This window comes from Pan troglodytes, chromosome 10 (genome assembly GCF_028858775.2).
Source record: "Pan troglodytes isolate AG18354 chromosome 10, NHGRI_mPanTro3-v2.0_pri, whole genome shotgun sequence".
Taxonomy (NCBI): Eukaryota; Metazoa; Chordata; class Mammalia; order Primates; family Hominidae; genus Pan; species Pan troglodytes.
This window is the reverse complement of record NC_072408.2, coordinates 22,918,030-22,937,766: the sequence shown is the minus strand read 5'-3', so window position 1 is coordinate 22,937,766 and position 19,737 is coordinate 22,918,030. Positions and strand designations below refer to the sequence as shown.

At 40.2% G+C, this 19,737-nt stretch overlaps 1 protein-coding gene and 1 pseudogene across 1 annotated transcript in view; one reads left to right on the top strand and one right to left on the bottom strand.

Annotated features, from left to right (window-relative positions):
* Nucleotides 1–660: 660 nt before the first annotated feature.
* On the bottom strand, nucleotides 661–3,148 carry LOC100609086 (small ribosomal subunit protein uS7m-like; annotated as a pseudogene).
* Nucleotides 3,149–15,596: 12,448 nt separating this feature from the next.
* EPS8 (EGFR pathway substrate 8, signaling adaptor) overlaps nucleotides 15,597–19,737 on the top strand; it is a 170,816-nt gene continuing 166,675 nt past the window's right edge. Inside the window, exon 1 of the mRNA XM_528750.8 lies at nucleotides 15,597–15,912. The gene's annotated coding sequence lies outside the window, so the exon portion shown is untranslated. The remainder of the gene's footprint in view (nucleotides 15,913–19,737) is intronic.

Below are 19,737 nucleotides of genomic sequence, written 5' to 3'. Positions count from 1 at the left end.
TCCTCCTCATATTTGAGTTCTGTATATTGCTAGTGATAATCTCAGCACTATATATTTGTTTTTGGTTTTCTGTGGGGTTGTTGGGGGGAGGGGCTAAGGCCATTTTGGAGCCCGATTTTTCTCTTTATGGAAGACTAGCCTTTGAGATTTCTCTACTTCCTACCTTCCATTCCATCAATCTATCCTACACACTTTCTTTTTTCCCCTCCAGACAGTTTTAGTGAATGGTAGTACTGTACCACAAGGTGTACCAGTTCAGTGTGAGAATTTTCTAATAAATCTTTTCTAATACCTAAAACAGCTTCCTTTTATATCATCCAAATGTCCAAAATCTTTTCTAATACCTAAAACCGCTTCCTTTTATATCATCCAAAGGTCCATCCCAAGCTGAGGGAAGAGAAGCCTGGGTCCTAAGTTTCTTGGACGACGTTTCCAAGACAATGTGCTCTCTCTTTACAAGGAGAGGGGGACAGAGGGAGAGCAAATTTTAGCCTCAAAGAAAGAAGGATTACCAGGCAATAAATATGCTGCTCCATCCTTCTCATGAGGCCTGCCGGCCCTTAAAAAGGAACTACATCCTTAACCCACAGCTATTTTTTGAAGTGGCAGTGGCTCACAGTATTTCTTGCAGTGGAGGGCCCTGGGCTCCTTCTGGAATCTCTACCGCCAGCAGTAGTGGGTCAGGGCATGGTTGGCCTCGACCATCTTGTGCATGTCATGCTTCCTCTTGATCACGGGGCCCTGGATGCAAAAAGCCTCCAGCAGCCCATGCGACAGCTTCTCTGGCTGGCATCAGCATCCCCTGGTTCCACTTAGTGATCATCCACTTTATGGCCAGGAAGTGGTGATATTGGTAGGGTAAGGATCCAGGGATCCAGGAGAAATGGCCTCCCTTGAGGATGGGTATCAGCCCAATCACAGGCTCATAGTTTTTCACTGCCTAGTGGAAGACGGTGTAGGGCAGGAGTTCCCAACTCCCAGGCCATGGGCCCGTGGTAAGGTTCATGGCCTGTTAGAAACCAGGCCACACAGCAGGAGGTGAGTGGCGAGCAAGCAAGGTGAGAAAGCCAGCATTACCGTCTGAGCTTCACCTCCTGTCAGATCAGCAGCAACTTTAGATTCTCATAGGAGCACGAACCCTATTGTGAACTGCACATGCGGGGATCTAGGTTGCATACTCCTTATGAGAATCCAGTGCCTGATGAAATCATCAATCCCTTCCACCCCTCTCCCATCAACCCCCTCTCCCCTGTCTGTGGAAACCAGTTTCTGGTGCCAAAACGGTTGGGGACCTCTGGTGTAGGGGTTGTGTTCAATGGTTGCCTGTTCCCCTGCAGAAGCATCATGGTACTTCTCATAGCTTCCAGAACCTGAGTCATGAAGGATCTGGCTAGTACTTTGTTTTCTCCCTTCATCATCATGTTGGTGAATTTACTGATTGTGGGGTCTTCGAACACAGAGCTCGTTGTCACTGTTGGAGCAGCTTTGATGAGCTGAGTCTCCTTGAGTTCCTGATCATTCTTCTCCTCCTCAGTTACTTCAGCCACTGGCTTGCCATAATGTTCCTTGTCAATCAAGGGATCTCTGAATTCAGGACCCTAGCAGCTCCACCTCACCTGAGTTAGCCCTAGAAGCTGCAAGACAGTCTGCCGCAAATCCAGCACAGGCCTGCCCCCTTACACACTTTCTTTTTCTTTTTTTGAGACCAAGTCTCACTCTGTCACCCAGGCTGGAATGCAGTGATGCAATCTTGGCTCACTGCAAGCTCCGCCTCCCAGCTTCCTGCCATTCTCCTGCCTCAGCCTCCCGAGTAGCTGGGACTACAGGCACCTGCCACCACTCCTGGCTAATTTCTTGTATTTTTAGTAGAGACAGGGTTTCACCATGTTAGCCAGGATGATCTCGATCTCCTGACCTCGTGATCCTCCTGCCTCGGCCTCCCAAAGTGCTGGGATTACAGGTGTGAGCCACTGTGCCCGGCCCCCTTCCACACTTTCTAAAGCACAACTCTGTTTATTAATTCAACCATTTATTCACTCATTCACTCATTTATTTAATAACATGGAATATAAACACACTGTGTGCCAGGAACAGATTATTTTATTTCCCTCTTTAAGTTCCTTTAACAGTGCCTTGACTCCTTGTTATTTGTGTCTATGTACATTCTGTGTTCCTGCCTCCACCTCCTGCCCATTCCCTTGATAAACTGCTACATGTTCTTCATAACTCAGCTCAAATTTCTCCTTATTCATTCATTAAACTCTGCCCAGCACTGGGGATATATAGCAATAAACAAAACTGACAGATATCCCTGCTCTCACAGAATTTACATGAGGGAAACAGACAATAAATAATTGAACGAGATCTTCAGATTGTGATAGGTGCTGTGATAAAAAAGCAATGTAATGCAATAGGGAGAGAGAGAGTGAGTGAGTGTGTGTGTGTGTGTGTGTGTGTATGGGTTTAGGCAGGGTAGGAGTATAGTTTAAATAGGGTGGTTCGTCAGATAAACTTTTTCTGATGAGGTAGCACTTGAGCTGAGAACTGAATGAAGTGAGTGAGCCATGTAGCAACCTGGAAGAAGAGTGCTCTAGGGCAAGGGAAGGGCAAGTGCTAAGGCGCTGTGGCGAATGCATGTCAGAGCGCTGGAGGAGCAGCATGGAAGTTGGAAGCCATTCAGTGAAAGGAAGCACAGCAAGTCTCTGTGATGTCACTGCTGGTTTTGCACAGCAGCGTCAGGCACTCATTTCCCTGTGCTCAGGTAGCACCTGGTATTAAATTGTACTGGTATGACATGGTGTATGGTTGTCGTTATTTGTTTATGCTTGTCTAATTGCTAACAACACTGCATGCCCTGAAGGGTGGGGACCATTTTGTACTTTTTTTTTTTTTTTGTATCCCCAGGGCCCATCCCTGTGCTTGGCAGGTACTTGGACCTTTGCTAAATGGGTGAGTCAGAGGCCCTCAAGATGCTTTCTTATGCTTGAGTCACCTGATTGGGTTTCTTTGTTCTTACTTCTCCTGGTACTCTTCTGGAGTAGGGCTTTCATTACCTCTCTCTCTTAACAGTTGGTATTGATGTTTGACCAGCTTTGGCTACTTCCCTCCGGGAACCTTGAGTCTTGGACATTTGTGTGTTGATTTCCATTTGTGACCCTCTACTCCTCCTCAGATTTCTTTTTTTCTTTTTTCTTTTTTTTTTTTTTTTTTTTTGAGACGGAGTCTCGCTCTGTCTCCCAGGCTGGAGTGCAGTGGCACGATCTCGGCTCACTGCAAGCTCCGCCTCCCGGGTTCACGCCGTTCTCCTGCCTCAGCCTCCCGAGTAGCTGGGACTGCAGGCGCCCACCACCACGCCCAGCTAATTTTTTGTATTTTTTTAGTAGAGACGGGGTTTCACCGTGTTAGCCAGGATGGTCTCCATGTCCTGACCTCGTGATCCGCCCGCCTCGGCCTCCCAAAGTGCTGGGATTACAGGCATGAGCCGCTACGCCCGGCCTCCTCAGATTTCTCATGTGTTGCAGGGATAAGTATGGCCTGTGTGGGCATTGCCGCTGAAGGGCTCTACATGTTGGAGCTGTGGAAAGGCTCGTACTGACAGCAGTAATAAAGGAAGAGAAATGCAGAAGGCAGGGGCAGAATATGGAAGGACTTGCAAGTTGAGCGATAATAAAAATATTGGCAATTGACTGTTATTGTTTACAAAAGTCATGCTGAGATTCTACTTTTAATATTTTACAAATACTTCACTATTTATCGTCATAATCTTTTTTGTGCTAGAGTGAATAAGTTTTAAACTTTAGCTTATTTTTCGATGACCAAAATGTCATATATATATATATAATAATAATATGGTTTTATAAGATGTCAGATCCTGAAAATAGATGACATCTATAAAATGAGACAATGTATCTCTCTCTTTTTTTCTCAGAGTGGGGAGTGTTGGGTTTTTTTAAAGATAAGTATCTCAAAAATTGCAAATACAGGTGCGAATCACTAGCAAACAAAAAAGCCTCTAAATTGTTGAAATAACTTTTATCATGAATATGAGCAAAGTTTATATACCTTATTATAAAACAACTTTTGGCCTTCTGATGTAAAACCTACTTACTCTAATTTCATACACAACTATAATGTTGGTATCTATTTCATTAGGTCACAGCAGATTAAAAGTGATAAATTAACAGGACAGGAAAGGTGGTAGAGGAAATCACAGCAACAAAACAGACGGGAGGATGCCAGATTGCGTAGAGGCAGGAAGACTTAGAGAAGCAGACCTCGAGTCCTCAACATGATAGCCATGACCTCTACATCCAAGACAAAACAACTCAGGCACCCTTTTAGTCACTGTTACATAAGTGCACAGTGACTTATCTGCAGTGTCAAATCAAAAGATTCATTTTTCTTTTAAGTTTGTTTGTTTGGGTTGTTTGTTTGTTTTCAAATTCCATTTGGTAGCAAAGCCTGACTTGTCTTGTACTTGTTTGGCAGCAAATCTTATCTGAACTGATGTGAGGCAACTTAGGAAGTTCATTCTAATTTGTGGGAATATGTTTTGCTGCAGAAATAATGTGTTAATTACAGACCTTATTTGGGGTGGGACGAATACATGGTATAAGTACCATGTTCCCTTTACAAAATTAAAAACATCTGGTTGCAAGGGTTTTGATTAAAGGGTCGTGTACCTCTGTAGTACAGTCGTGAATGCCCAGAATGATGAGTGTGGTTAATAAGATCAGAAATGCATCCTTTGGCCAGGTGCAGTGGCTCACGCCTGTAATCCTAGCACTTTGGGAGGCCGAGGTGGGCGATCTCTTGAGGTCAGGAGTTCGAGACCAGCCTGGCCACTATGGCAAAAACCCATCTCTGCTAAAAATACAAAAATTAGCCGTGCGTGGTGGCACATGCTTGTAATCCCAGTTACTTGGGAGGCTGAGGCAGGAGAATCGCTTGAGCCCAGGAAGCGGAGGTTGTAGTGAGCCAAGATGGTGCCACTGCGCTCCAGCCTGGGTGGCAGTGTGAGACTCTGTCTCAAAGAAAGAAAGAAAGAGAGAGAGAGAAAGAGAGAAAGAAGGAAAGAAAGAAAGAAAGAAAGAAAGAAAGAAAGAAAGAAAGAAAGAAAGAAAGAAAGAAAGAAAGAAAGGGAGGGGAGGAGGGAAGGAAGGAAGGAAGAAAGGAAGGAAGGATGAAGGAAGGAAAGAAGAGAGGAAAGAAAGAAATGCATCCTTCATACAATAAAGTGAAGAAAATACTTTGAAAGCTTTGCATTTAAAAAGTGTTCATTAAAGTGGTACGAAACTTAGTGTTTTTGGAAAGCCAACAAGTGTTTATAGCACACTTTAGAGATTCTCTCTTTCTTTCTCTGTGTGTGTGTTCGGGGTTGTGGATGTGTTTCTGAGTCCTTTAAGATGAAGTTACATTTAAAATCTGTGGGATATATTTGTTCTTGCCTTGCCCAAACTGGGATTTCTTAGCCACCAATGAATTTTTGATTAAAAAAACCAAAGCAAAAACGAAACTGGGATTTCTGTGCTGTGATCAGGAAAATGATCTTTAAGGTTGTTGGAATTACCTTGAGCACAAGTGATCTCGGTGAGATAGCTATTGATAAATGTGAATTTGCATTTTAAAACTTTCCAAATTCATAATAGGAGTTTTCTTTCGTTTTATTTTCCCTGCTGAGGATTCTGCTGTTAAGGAAGAAGAAAGTTTGGGTGCCAACTAAAGGAAACAGTGTCTGTGTTTGCAATGCCAATGAGCTTACCCAGGGGGAATTGTTAAATAGCCTAAGGATTATTCTAGCTCAGCAATCGTAAAGATACAAAAATGCAACTTTGGACATTAGGGATGGGAGTTTTAAAAATCTGCCCGAGTTCTAGCAGGAGTAAAGAATTGAGAAACATGAAAAATCCACAATGAATAATAAAATATTACTAAGTTAAATTTTCTCTGCTACAAAATAATACTTTTTTGTTGTATTAAAAATGGCTTAAAATTCAATTATAGAAATAAATTAACTGAAATAGTGAAAGTGACTCCTATTACACTGTCACCCCTCTCCCATAAAATACTTGTAGAATGTTGGCTTATATTTATTTGTTATTCTTTTTTATATAAGTTAATTCATACTGCATAATATATTGCAACATGCTGTCTCCCCCCACCTTAATAAATATATATCTTGCTGTCTATCCTAGCTAGTAGTTAATGTCACCACCTCATTCTTTTCAATTGTATAGTAGAATTCCACTTTAAAGGTCTGCTATAATTTTAAACAGATAGTTTTTTGAAGATTTTTCCCCCCACAGTTATTTTATTTTCCTCCCTTTTCATTCTCATCTGCTTTTTTTTTTTTTTGCTTAGGCACAAGTAGGAAAATAAAAAGCCTAGATCTGATTAGAAAAAGCTGTAAATAGTGAGATAAGTGCTGTTCATAAATGGCAAATTTCCAGTTCTGCAGAACAAACAGCACCATTCTCTCAAAAAGATAAAACAAATGTCTCTTTTGCATTTTAAGGAACATTCAGCTGTTACTAGTAAATGGATCAATAACTCTCAAATTCAAAAATTAAATTTCCATCAGTTATACAGAACATTAAAATTTGTGGAGGAAATCAACCTTTTCATAAAAACCATAAAAACAAACTTTCACATTTAAAATTGGAAACAGAATACCTGTGCTCTTGTTCAGAAAGGAGTTTTTTTTTGTTTGTTTTAAATCTACAGAGCTCATCAGTCATTCAAAGGTCAGAGATAATAGGGAATGAGACATTCTGATGACCTGAGTCCAGGTAAATAAGAGAATATGACTGGAGCACTTTCACCACAAATTAGAGCAACAATTCCATTGTCCTTCTTCCGTCATTCTGTCTCATCTCTTTTAGCCTTTCCCTAGCCATGGTTGTCTCCCTGCATTAAGGTCCTCCCTACCGTATGCAATTCCACAATTTTTCTCCCAGGAGGGACAAGAATAGTAATTAAGATGAGCACCTATGATTCACCTTACAATACTATTGCAACTTATCTGTGTTAGCTTCCTCATTTCATTCCTTTCCTGCCTTTCAGAGGTAACTACTATTCTGATTTTTGTGATAAACATTCCTTTGTTTACAAACAAATTTTTAACAAATGTCTGCTGCTCCTAAATAATAAATCATTTAGTTATGCTTTTCTGAGCTCTCTAAAAAGGATATCTTATCATGCATAATCTTCTATGACTTTTTTCACTCAACTCTAAGTTTCTAAGAGTAATCTATACTGCGGAACATAGTGGTTGCTTCCTCATGTTCACCGCTATAGAATATTTTGTTAACAGAATATACTAGAATTTATTTCTCTTTCTTGCAGTTTTACATATTTATAAATTTTATTATTATGATTTCTTCTTCTATTCATACATTATTGGGAAGTCTGTTTTTTTTTGTTTTTTTTTTTTTTTTAGATGGAGTCTCGCTCTGTCACCCAGGCTGGAGTGCAGTGGTGGGATTTCAGCTCATTGCAACCTCCTCCTCCTGGGTTCAAGTGATTCTCCTGCCTCGGCCCCCGAGTAGCTGGGATTACAGGCATGTGCCACCACACCTGGGTAATTTTTTTTGTATTTTTAGTAGAGACGGGGTTTCACCATGTTGGTCAGGCTGGTCTTGAACTCCTGACCTCGTGATCTGCCCGCGGTGGCTTCCCAAAGTTCTGAGATTACAGGCATAAGCCAGCATGCCGGGCGGGGAGTCTGTTTTTAAATCCCATTTAAATTAATCTTTAGAAATTAAAATGTACAATTAATTAAAATTTCATTTTAAACTTAAATGTTTTAAAAATTAGTCTGCTATGGATTTCTAACTGTACTGCCTTACAAACAGATGAGTCAAGATCAGAGGTCAGTGAATCACCACCCTATGGGCCACACTTGGCCTGTCACCTGTTTTTCTACAGCTGGCAAGCTAAGAATGGTTGGTACATTTTAAATGGTCAAACAACACAAAAGAAGGATAATATTTTGAGGTCTGTAAAAATTACATAAAATTCAAATTTAGTGGGTCTTACATTAATTGGAACATAGTTAAGGTCATTTGCTTATGTATCGTCTATGGCTGCTATTGAGTTACACAGTGGCAGAGTTGTGTAGTTGCAATAGAGACCACTGACCTCCAAAACCTTAGCTTTTGTTATCAGGTCCTTTACATAAAAAGATTTTTAACCCCTTTTCTAGATGATGCAAATTCTCAGAAATGTATTAAGGTATGCTGGTTAATTTTTACAAATATTTCTTATGGGTTTGTTGAGTATGTGTATTCTCTAATTGCTATATGCCACATATGTATTATATATATGATATATACATATATCGATAGATATAGGTCTCTATATAAGTAATCTATATATATATCGAGAGATAGAGATAGATATAGAGAGATATCAATAACTTAACAGTGGTTGAATGGGTGTTGAAATAGCTACACTATGATAATAAGTTTTTCAGTTTCCTCTTGTAGATTTTATCATTATGTGATGACCTTTTCTAGCCACAATAGTGCTTTTTTATCTTGAAGTCCATTGCGTGTGATGTCAACATAGCTATACCAGCTTTAATTATTATATAATTGATATATCTTAAGCTTTCCACGTTCTTATGTTTGTAAATAACATATAGCTATATCTTTAAAAACTGCCTTGACTCTGTCTTTTAACTAGAAAGTTTAGTCCATTTATATTGTGATTATTTACATGTTTGAATGTTTTTCTCCTCAGTCTTTACCTTCTATCTATGTGTCTCCTTTCCTTCTACATTTCTTTTTTCTTGCTTTTTTGTGGCTTACAGAGGAAGATTGATTGTTAATATTTGTTTACCTCTTATTCTTTCTCCCTTCCTCTACTGGTTTGGAATTTCTACATCACATTTCCGCTCTTTTAGAGTCTTTAAGATATTGTAGAGCATAATGGTCAAAACCATGTTCTCTGCTTGAATTCAAATCCCAGCTTCATCACATACTAACTCTATGATTTATGGACCTTGAGAGCTTGTTTGGAGGTTCTAGCAGGGGAGCGCAGCTACTCGTATACCCTTGACCGAAGACCGGTCCTCCTCTATCGGGGATGGTCGTCCTCTTCGACCGAGCGCGCAGCTTCGGGAGGGACGCACATGGAGCGGTGAGGGAGGAAGGGGACACCCGCCTAGCCAGCCAGATCAGCCGAATCAACCCTGGCGATCAATGGGGTGACAGATGTCGCAGCCAGATCGCCCTCACATCCAACTCTATGATTTATGACCTTTGTGTGTGTGTGTGTTTACCTGTAAAATTGAGGTTGTGAAGTACCATATGGATCATTTCTCTTAAAATCTTATTGTGAATATTTTTCTTAAGGACACTTAAAATTAATATATTAACCTCCTCAGAACAATACAAAAACCTTAGAATGATTTAACTCTAATTATCCTCCTTCTGATTTGTAAGTTATTCTCTAGCATTTAAACTGTGTCTTTTAAGCCTCACAATTTCATATTATTTATTAATATTATTTTGTACAGACCAGGCCTCTTTATATTAACCCAAATGTTAATCAGCTTCTTTGTTCACCATTTTTTCTTGTATTCCAGTATTTCCTACTGGGTCACTTTCCTTCATCTGAAAGTGTACTTCAGAAGTTCATCTAGTAAAGGCAGTGAAAAGAATAGTTTTTAATCTAAAAATGTCTTAATTCCATTTTTGTTCTCAAAATATAATGTTTCTGGACACTAAATTATAGGTTGACAGCTATTTTCATTCAACATTTTGAAGATATTCCACTCTCTTCTGGCTGCCATATTGCTGTTGAAAATTATTCAGTCTACTTGTTTTTCTTTTGTAAATAATATTCCCCCCTTCGATGCTTTTAAGATTGCCTTTCCCCTGGTGTTTTGAAATTTCACTGTAGTTTATATTGGTTTGCTTTTTTTCATGCATCTTATGTGATACATGTATATGTACTGCCTCTATTTCATTTTCTTTTCAGGTATCTTACTTGATACATGTATATAGCCAGGACTTCCTCTTTTTGTAGATTCATGTCCTATGTTAATCTGGGAACAGTGTTAGCTATTGTGTCTTCTCTTGTCTTTACTCCATTCTTTGTAGTCTCTCATTCTGGGATTCTAATTAGAGATGAGTAATATCTTAACATTCTCTATATTCCATATCTCTTAATGTTTATTATTTTCTGTCTTTTTTCACCTTCTGTGATGCATTCTGCATAATTTCTTCATATGTAGCTTACATTATTCTTTTCAACTATGTTTAATCTACTCTTTAACTCATTTATGGGGTTTTATATTTTAGCAGTTATATTTTTCTTTTCCAAAAGTTCTAGTGGGTTCTTTTCATGTATGCCTAGTCATCTTAGATATTTATTTATGATTTTATTTTTTATTTCTTTATACAGCCAGATAATTAGTTTTTTTGCCTCATAAATCGAATTATGTTTGTTTATTCTGCTAACACTCATGTCAGCAGAATTTTCTTATATGGCTTGAGATCTTTGATTATGAATTCCTATTTGGTTGATGTTTATTTGTGGGAAATTCTGGGACACTAACTTGAGGTTATTTTTCTCCAAAGACGATTTCTGTCTATCTCTCTTGGGAACTTGTGGGCCCAAGGACCTGAAACTGTACTGACTTCCTTCCAGCAGAGTCAGCTAACATGGGATTTCAAAGATTAGCTTCTTCAGCTTGTAGCCGGTTTAAGTCTTATTTAAAAGATTACTGCCTACCTCACCTGCTTCAGCAATTTTGTTTTGTTTTGTTTTGTTTTCATTTTGGACCCTGAGAGATTCCCTTTACTATCTCAGAGTCCTACAATGCGTATCAAAGTATATTTTATGCGGGATCCAGGTGATGTGTAGCTGGAGAACTTTTCAAATAATCTAATTTACCTTTCTGTGTGAAGCTTAAAAAAATACATGCCAACTCTCTACATGCATATAAGTATAGTGCATAAGATGGGGAGTTCTTTGCCTGAAGGAGCTCCCAATGTCCTCTACATTTTATTTGGTTTCCTCTTTTTTCTTAGAGTTTCATTACCTTTTCCATGTGTTTCATTTGGTATCTTTCCCCTTTTTCCTTCTTTCAAAGGTCTCTCTTGATTTACCCTCTTACCTCAGCTACACTATTGGATTCAACTACATTATTATTTCAAATTATAATTATTAGTTGAATCCAAAAGTATTTGTTGAATGAATGACCATTTCACACTCATTAAATTCTTCAAAAGATTCAAGTTCTTTTCAGATGCTTTTTACTCAAGTAACAATGGTTGGATTTTCTTCCCTTTGTGGAAAACTAATTCTTGATTATTAAAAAAGATGGAAAAGCAAAAGATTTCATCCATGGGTAAGCAAAGTTGTATATTCATTTATTTATTTTTAACTAATATAGTTTCTTTTTGGTGAAAATAGAGGTTATATTTGGAAAAAATTTCCTTGTTAAGAATACTTCCTATCATGCTTCAAAATTTCCATACATTTCTAATTACATATTACAAAAGAAATTAGGGCATTTTGACATTTGAAGGCTAAAGCAAATTGAGTTTGTTAACCCAAATGGGTGTAAAGAAACATAACTAACAAGAAATATAAACATCAGTTACAAAGTAAGAAGCAAGCCCAAGCACCTCCTAAAGTGAGAACAAATATAATAATCCAAGCAATTTGGTTTGTTCTTTCAACAATGTGAAATAATAACAAGGGTGATAGCCAACCTGAAATTACTTGTCTACCAAGTTACACTTAGAAGATTTAGATCATCATCATAATAATAATATTCTAAGCTACAGTGTACCTTTTCTAGATTTACTCATGGATATGTTTTATGTTATATGGCTTTAAGGCTGTGAGTCTACAGAGGTATACACAGCAGTCCCTAAATTATATTCATACATCAGATTGGGGAGTGGGAGTGAACAGGCATGTTTGAAGAATTCTGACTCGTGGGTAATGTGGAGATAGCTCTTACTCCCCGGATAGAATTCAGTCATTATAATTTCTCCACATTTTCTGTATGTAGCATTTATACCCAGCTGTAGACTCTGCTCCTATATTTTGGGACAGAGTATTGCTCTGTCACCCAGGCTGGAGTGCAGTCACCTGATCTTGGCTCACTGCAACCTCTGCCTCCTGGGTTCAAGTGATTCTCATGCCTCAGCCTCCCAAGTAGCTGGGACTACAGGCGTGTGCCGCCACGCCTGCTAATATTTGTATTCTCAGTAGAGATGGGGTTTCGCCATGTTGCCCAGGCTAATCTCCAACTCCTGTCCTCTGGTGATCGGTTGGCCTCAGCCTCCTAAAGTGCTGGGATTACAGATGTGAGCCAATGCGCCTGGCCTGCACCATATTTTGAATGCCCCATTCACTCCAGATATCTATCTCCATTCTACATCATTCCTACATCATTTTCATCCCAAATGCCAACATATACTAATGAGATTTTCATAAAGGAAAAACTTGTGTATAGTGATACTCTAAATAGGTAAGTTTGACATAGATTCTTAACAAAAGTATAAACCAGATTATTAACAATGGTTTTAGTGGGATCACTAATACCAGAACGGGTTAATCTGAAAACAGATCTTATTTAACTAGCTTCCTTTTTTTTTGAAAGAGTTTCTTGGACCAGTAGATTTGGGGATGCTAGAAACAGTAAATCTTTATTTCAGCAAAGCATCTAGAAAACCTTCATGAACTCCATGTTGGTTATGGTATGGGTGCATGGACTAAAGTGCTTGAAAAGTGTTGGTTCATAAATGACTGTTATCTTGGAAATCTATTTTGGCGGTGGGCTGTCTGAAGATACAGGGGAAAAGAAACTCCAAACCTAAGTGTTTTTTTCTGTTCTCTTATTCAACAATCAACATAGAAGACTTCTGTAAGCTCTGGTTACCAAGAAGTGTGTAAGAATTTCCCCTACCAGCAATCAACCAATCAATCCTGCAGCAGACACAAGCTGGGTGTCTTCAATTCAATTTGGAAACTATCTACCTGGAGATAATGTCAGATCCTACAGGTTGAGGGCTCAGTCCCACAAGACTACCCTGACTTCAGATGCCAAACAGAAAAGCCCCAGGTGGCTTTACTTGTGCTTCTGGCTGAACAACTAGAAATTAGGGTTCCCGTGACTCCCTCCTTGAGTTTGGTTATTTTGCTAGACCTGCTCACAGAACTCAGGGAAACATGTTTACCATTTTCTTATAAAGGATATTACAGAGGATACAGTTGAAGAGATGCATAGGGTGATTTATGCCCTCTCTGGGAGCACCGCCATCCAGGAATCTCCGTTTAGTTATTCATGTTCCCCTCTCTGGAAGTGCATGTAACCCATTCTTTTTTTTTTTTTTTTTTTTTTTTTGTGGAGGCTTTATTGCGTAGGCATGATTGATCAAGTCATGGGCCATTGGTGATCAGCTTAACCAACCCCGGAAGTTAGAGGGTGGGGCTGAAAGTTCCAACACACTAATCATGCCTTGGTCCTTCCTATGACCAGTCCCCATCCTGAAGCTATGCTGGAGCCCCCAGCCATCAGCCAATTCATTCAAATACAAAAAGATATTCATCACTTTGGAGATTTCAAGGATTTTAGGAGCTATATGTCTGGAAATGGGATGAAGACCAAATATATATTTTATAATATCACAGGCCTTTTTAAAGCCTGTTCTGTGTTACTGTTTCTTACTAGACGTAAATGGAGCCAAACAAGGCATATTTATTAAATTTACAAATGTTATGTTAAAAGTGATCACTAGTATTTATCTGAAATTGTGTCCTAAAACAAACACGATAAAATTTAATAAGAATAAAACAAAAATTAAGATTTAAATACATAGAAGTATAGACTATGAAAGGTGGAAGATACGGTTTAATTTAGTTCATGTGAAATAGACTTGGGTGTTCTATTTGAATCTAGGTAGTGTGTGCTTGCATCAAAGGGGTGGCTGATCAGCAGCTGGAGAACTGGAACTCAGTTCTTGGCCCACTGTATTTGAATATTGTATTCTGAGTGCACAATTTAGAGAGGAGAATGAAAATCAAAACACATTCAAAGCAAGGTGAATAGTGTGATTATGGCAGCTCACTGCTATTTGAAAAACACTTAAAAGAGAATTTTTGAAGAAATGTATTAGATCTGTTGGTTACTTAATAGTTGCTCCTACTATTTCAAGGCTTGCAGTGTCTATAAAGAATGAGATTCATATTGCGTTGTTCCTAGGGGCAGAACCAAGACCAGTAGTATCAGGGAAGTTGATTTGATGTTCATAAATGATACAGGCTATAGTGTTAAGCAGACCTGGTTGTTAATTCTGGCGTCAGCATTGGCTTTGGCAAAAAGAAGGAAACTTCTGGGTTTCATTTTCCTAATGTGTTTAATAGGTATAATAAGGCCCATCTCATTTTAAGGACTAGGAATAATGTGTGTAAGTTGCTCAGTTCCTGGCATAGGTAAATATTCAACAAATAATCATGGTTATATGTAATGATAAAAATAGAAATTTACAACATTGGAAATGTTCAAGTGGATAGTGGTCTGGTGGAAATATTGGAGAGAGGATTCCCACTTAAAATAGGGGACTGGACTTAGCCGTTATATCGATTCCAACTTTTAGAATGGTTTGAATGTCCACCTTGGCATGTTACGTCGTTTCTCCCTGACTGTGCTTTTATTTGCTTCACAAAGCAAGCAAGTCCAATCTCTTTTAACCAAGTTTAATTTATAGGCTTTCGTGGACTTCTGGAAGTCAACTGACTTCGAAGTTAGGACAGCATGGGGGGATTGGGGGAGTAGCTATGACAATGAGGAGTTTTAAGAGTGAGAAAACACAATGTCTATGAGAACATGGACTTCTCTTTTAGAGGCTCCATGAGCTACTCAGAGAGGAGGTTATGAAGGTTGGTTAAGGTACGAGAGGCACAAAGTGAAAGAAGCCTCCACTACTTCAAACCACATCAGGGCTTTTGGCAAGAGCTACATGAAAAATAGGCTCCCAGGCAGCCGGGCGAGGCGGGTCTGGGCTTGCAGGCTGGCGCTAAGGACCGGCAGTTGGGAGACTCTCAGGGACCCGATGGAGGGCCTTGGGCACCACCAGTTTACCGCATGGGTTGGAGAGACAAAAAAAGAGGAAAGCGACAAAAGGGGGAAAATAGGTCCGATGACCAGAGGAGGAAGACGAAGGCTGGCTGGTCATTAGATGCGGCTTGTTTGCCGCCAAAGGGCAGGGGTTACGAGCTGTGCAGCCAGACTGGGTGTTGCAACCCGAACGCTCCTTCCGCCCGGGGCGTCCATCCTCGCCGGGGGCGAAGCTCTCCACACGCTCTTTGCCCCTTCCTGCGCCTCCTGGCTGCTAGTCAGTCCTGTTAGGGCACTTCTGGAAACCTGCTGTCGACTCGCTGCCTTGGTCCGACTTTGATCGCGGCCTTGATAACTTGGCGCAGCGCCCCGTCTCCTTTCCTCCGGTCCCTCTCCCGCCCACCCGGCCTCACCGGCCGCTTCGCCTCCAGCGCTGGAGTCGACCAGAACTCTGCGGCTCGGCTGCCGGCAAGACCCGGATAGCGGATTCCGCTCCTGGCTGCGGGGCGCGCACTCGCCCGCCCGCCCGCTCGCTCGTTCCTCGCGCGGGCACTGGGCATGCGCGGCGCGCGGTTGGCACTGGCTGCGAGCGGGCGGGCGGCTCCAGACTTCACAGGCAGCTAGCGAGGCGGTCTCGCCCGGCGCGAGGCCGGCGCTGTGCTCGCCTCGGAGATCGCTGCTCTTCAGCTGGGTGCGGAAGGCGGCTCCGCGGCTCGCGGACGACTGGCTGGGCGCGAATCAGATTGGGGGGCTTTCTCCCGGTCCCCTCCCACCTCTTCTGGGCTCGCGGCGTCTCCGGGGAAAGCCGTGGCCCCGAGGGCGGATCCGAGGTAAAAGCCCCTTGTCGAAAGGCGCCGGTCCCGGGGTCCGGCGGCTTTGACTTTCTCGATTTTAAAAATCCGCCTTTGTGTGCTGGAATCGGAGCGGTGCCAGGAGCCGCGTCCGCCTCCCTTCACTTTGACTGCTTTCAACTGGTGTTGGCAGCCAGGTGCGGTAGGGCGCTGCGGCCGGAGGCGTCCGCTCGCCGGGTCCGGGCAAGCCAAGCCGCGGGGCCCGTGCAGACCCGCGCCCAGGGCTCCGGGAGGCTGGGCAGGGAGGGTTCGCCGTGGCCCAGTGATATTCATGGTAACCTGAGCTTCCACAGATACACCTGCGCTCATCTGGTCCGTGGGGCGACTGCAGACCGAGTATCCGGATCTCGGCTTATTATGTTAGACTTGGGATTTGTGAGCTGCTCTGCCGACCCGCCTCAAATGGGGAGGGGTTCTTTTCAAAATGACCCTTTAGGGCAGGGTCCCACCCCCGTTTACCCCCTCGAATTAAGATAGCTAATTGTTTCGGAATCGTTGTCAATGCCTAATGGCTGTTGACTTTGACTTTCTTAGCTTGCTCCACTTTACTCACCATTTTACTTTTGGGAAGACAGACGGCCTTTCTCCGGTTGTGGTCAGTTCATGCATTTGAAATGGGTTTCCCCACCCATGTACCCCCTGCTCTCTCCGATGTTCTCACTCTTACTTTCCTTCCTAGGACTACCTGTTTGCAAAATCTTTGCACCGACCGTTCTCCGGCAGTGTTTCTCAAATCCTCCTCCTCCCATAGGGCCCGTAGTACTGTTGGAATCTCGCGGGGGGCAGGACGCCGTGGTTAGGATTTGAAATCCGCAGACATCTAGAGCGGTGAAGGATTAGGAATTAGAATCCTCCTTTACAAAATATGTTTCAGTGAAATGTGTTACTGCTTCTCTTTTCAAGGTTTCTTGCCTTAGATAGTAAGGGGAATAGGTACAAGAGCTAATATGTTAGGATGAGTTCAGGTAAAACTTGGTTTCAGATGTGTGAAGAGTGTGACTTTTTGGCTTTGTCATTTTTGGGAAATAGGAGAGTTAGGATTCCGGGCAATCTTCTTTATATTGAAAAAGCCCCTCAAAGTAACTGTGTTGTGTATTGCCTCTAGTTTATTTTCATTGAAAGGACTCCATTCTTCCACAGCTCCTTGGGTTCTGGAAAGTGAGCACTAGTAATGGACATCATGTGGTAGTGAGTCTATTGGAATTAAAGTCAATGTCATCCTGTGTCACCTAGTATAGATTTTGTGTTTGGGATCGCAGTTTTCTAAACATATTGCTGTAGTTCTTAAGTTGCTGGTGTGGAAAATTTTTGGTCACGAATTCACACTTTTACTTACAATTTGACAGTTAAAACAGTATAGAATTGTCACATAAAGGGTAAGGTAGAATGTATCACAAATGCAATAGTGATAATATAATGCCTTTAGTGCAGAATACACAGATTGAGACTTTGTAAGATTGCACCACAAGTCATTCACTTTATAGCAGAAAAAAAAGAAGGAAAATATAATTTGCTTTTAATTCTACTATTCTGAGATAACCGCTGTTTACAAGACTTGGTGCATTCTCTTTGTAATTTTTTTCACTTCCCAATGTCATTGAATATTATATAGTAATTTCCAGTAAGTGTAATTTAACTTATACTGTTAGTAGCCCCACTCTTAATAGGGTGATGTTTCTTTTGTTTCCTGTCAGGAACCTAATGTCTAATTTTGAATATTTTGCTTGTTTGTGATCGAACTTAAAGATTCATTTTGTTTTTATTTCTAGCTTTTTCCTGCTTTCAAGGTTTTATCAATACTGATTCTTTTCAGATACCAGTTCTTTTCTATGCTATGGCATAGGCTTGCTACTCTCTACTTTGTGTTTATTATATTCCAAATCCTAGTTATTTTCTTACACTCTGTTTCACACCCTTTACCCTACTGCTTTTTATTCTTCTCTCTACTCCCTTCTTTTACATACCTCTTCTAATTCTGCAGCAGGTCACTTGAACCAAGGTTTGTATAAGAAAACATAGTATCCAGAATAGGAAATGATAGCTTTTTAAAAGTTGTCTCTTTAAATACTTGAAGTTCTATTGGATGAACATTTTAGCACTGATTTATGTAATATTTATATGCAACTCAGCTTTCCTGAGTTGTGTGAAACATACTTGGTAGTTACACGGATCATCACAAAACAACATAAGTTAATGATAAGGTACAAACTTTTGGACATCTGTAGAGGTATGTCGGGGGAAAAAGTGGAATTTTAATTAAAGTATTCTGGCTATAGTAAATCCCTCCTGGGAATTATTAATACTACATGAAATTGTTTGCAGCTGTTAGTGATTGAAAATATTTTTGTAAGAAAAATTCTGCATTGGAATAGTTGCAAACATTTTAAGTTGAATATATGCAAGAAAGTTTAAGGGTCTTCAGTGCTTCACTACAACCTTTTCAGTATTTTCTAGATGTATTCCTAAATGGGATTTTAAAAAATAGACCTTATTTCTCAGAAGTTTTGGATTTACAGGAAAGCTACAAATACGGTGTCTATATACCCCCATACCAGCTTCCCCTCTTATTAACATCTTGTATTATTGGTATTTGTTACTATTAATGAACCAGTATCAGTACATTAGTATTAACAAAGTTTATACTTTATTTAGATTTCCTTAGTTTTTAATGTCCTTTTTCTGTTCCAGGACCCTACCATGCAGGACACCACTAAATGTATTTCCTCGTAATGTCTCCCTAGGCTCTTCTTGGCTGTGACAGTTTGTTAGACTTCCTTGTTTTTGATGATGTTTGAGGAGTACTGGTCAGGTATTTTGTAGAATGCATTTACATTGGAATTTACCTAATGTTTTTTCTCATGATTAGACTGTGATTATAGGTTTTTGGTAGAAAGATCACAGAGGTAACGTGCCATTTTCATCTCATATCAAGGGTATATACTATCAGTATGATTTGTCACTGTGATACTCATCTTTATCACCTGGCTGAGATAGTGTTTATCAGATTTTTCCACTTTTCTCCGCCTTTTTCATGCTGTGCTCTTGGAAGGAACTGTGTATAGCCTATACTTGAGGAGTAGAGAGTTATGCTTCCCCCTTTGATGGTAGAATATCTATATAAATTATTTGGATATTTTTCTCCGTGGGAGATTTGTCTCTTCTCCCCCATGTATTTATTTACTCAATCATATTTATTTTGTTCTGGACTCATGGATATATATATATTATATAAATATAAAATCTATCTATCTATCTAAATATTTTGGGTTATAATACAATGCTACTTTGTTACAGCTTGACTCCAGTGCCTCTTTGACATACTACCATCAATGTGAATTTTGTTTTTTTGGAAGCATTTCCTTACTTTCTGGTATTATGAGATGCTCTAGGTTCATCTGTATACATCTTGCCACGGTCCTAGAATCAGTCATTTCTCCAAGGAATCTGGATCATTTTGTTGGGGAATGGTGTTAGAAACCAAGATCTGGGTGCTAGGTGTGCTTGTTGCTACTGTGGTATCATTGCTTCTAGGTTCTCTCATGTGACAAAGCAAGAAATACATGTGTGTATATGAACATATTTGTACTTATTTTTATGTAACAGTTTGTATCCATGTTTAACTATGAATTTACATTTTATCTGTAATGCTAATTCATTACCACAGATATCATTCTAGCCTTCTCCCTTTGTTTATATGTAAACTTACTCCAACAGTGAGAAGAAACCTGGTTTGCACCATCTGCCATACATTTGCTTAATCATTCATTTCTATCATAGATGTATAGCAGCATTGGAATTGTTAAC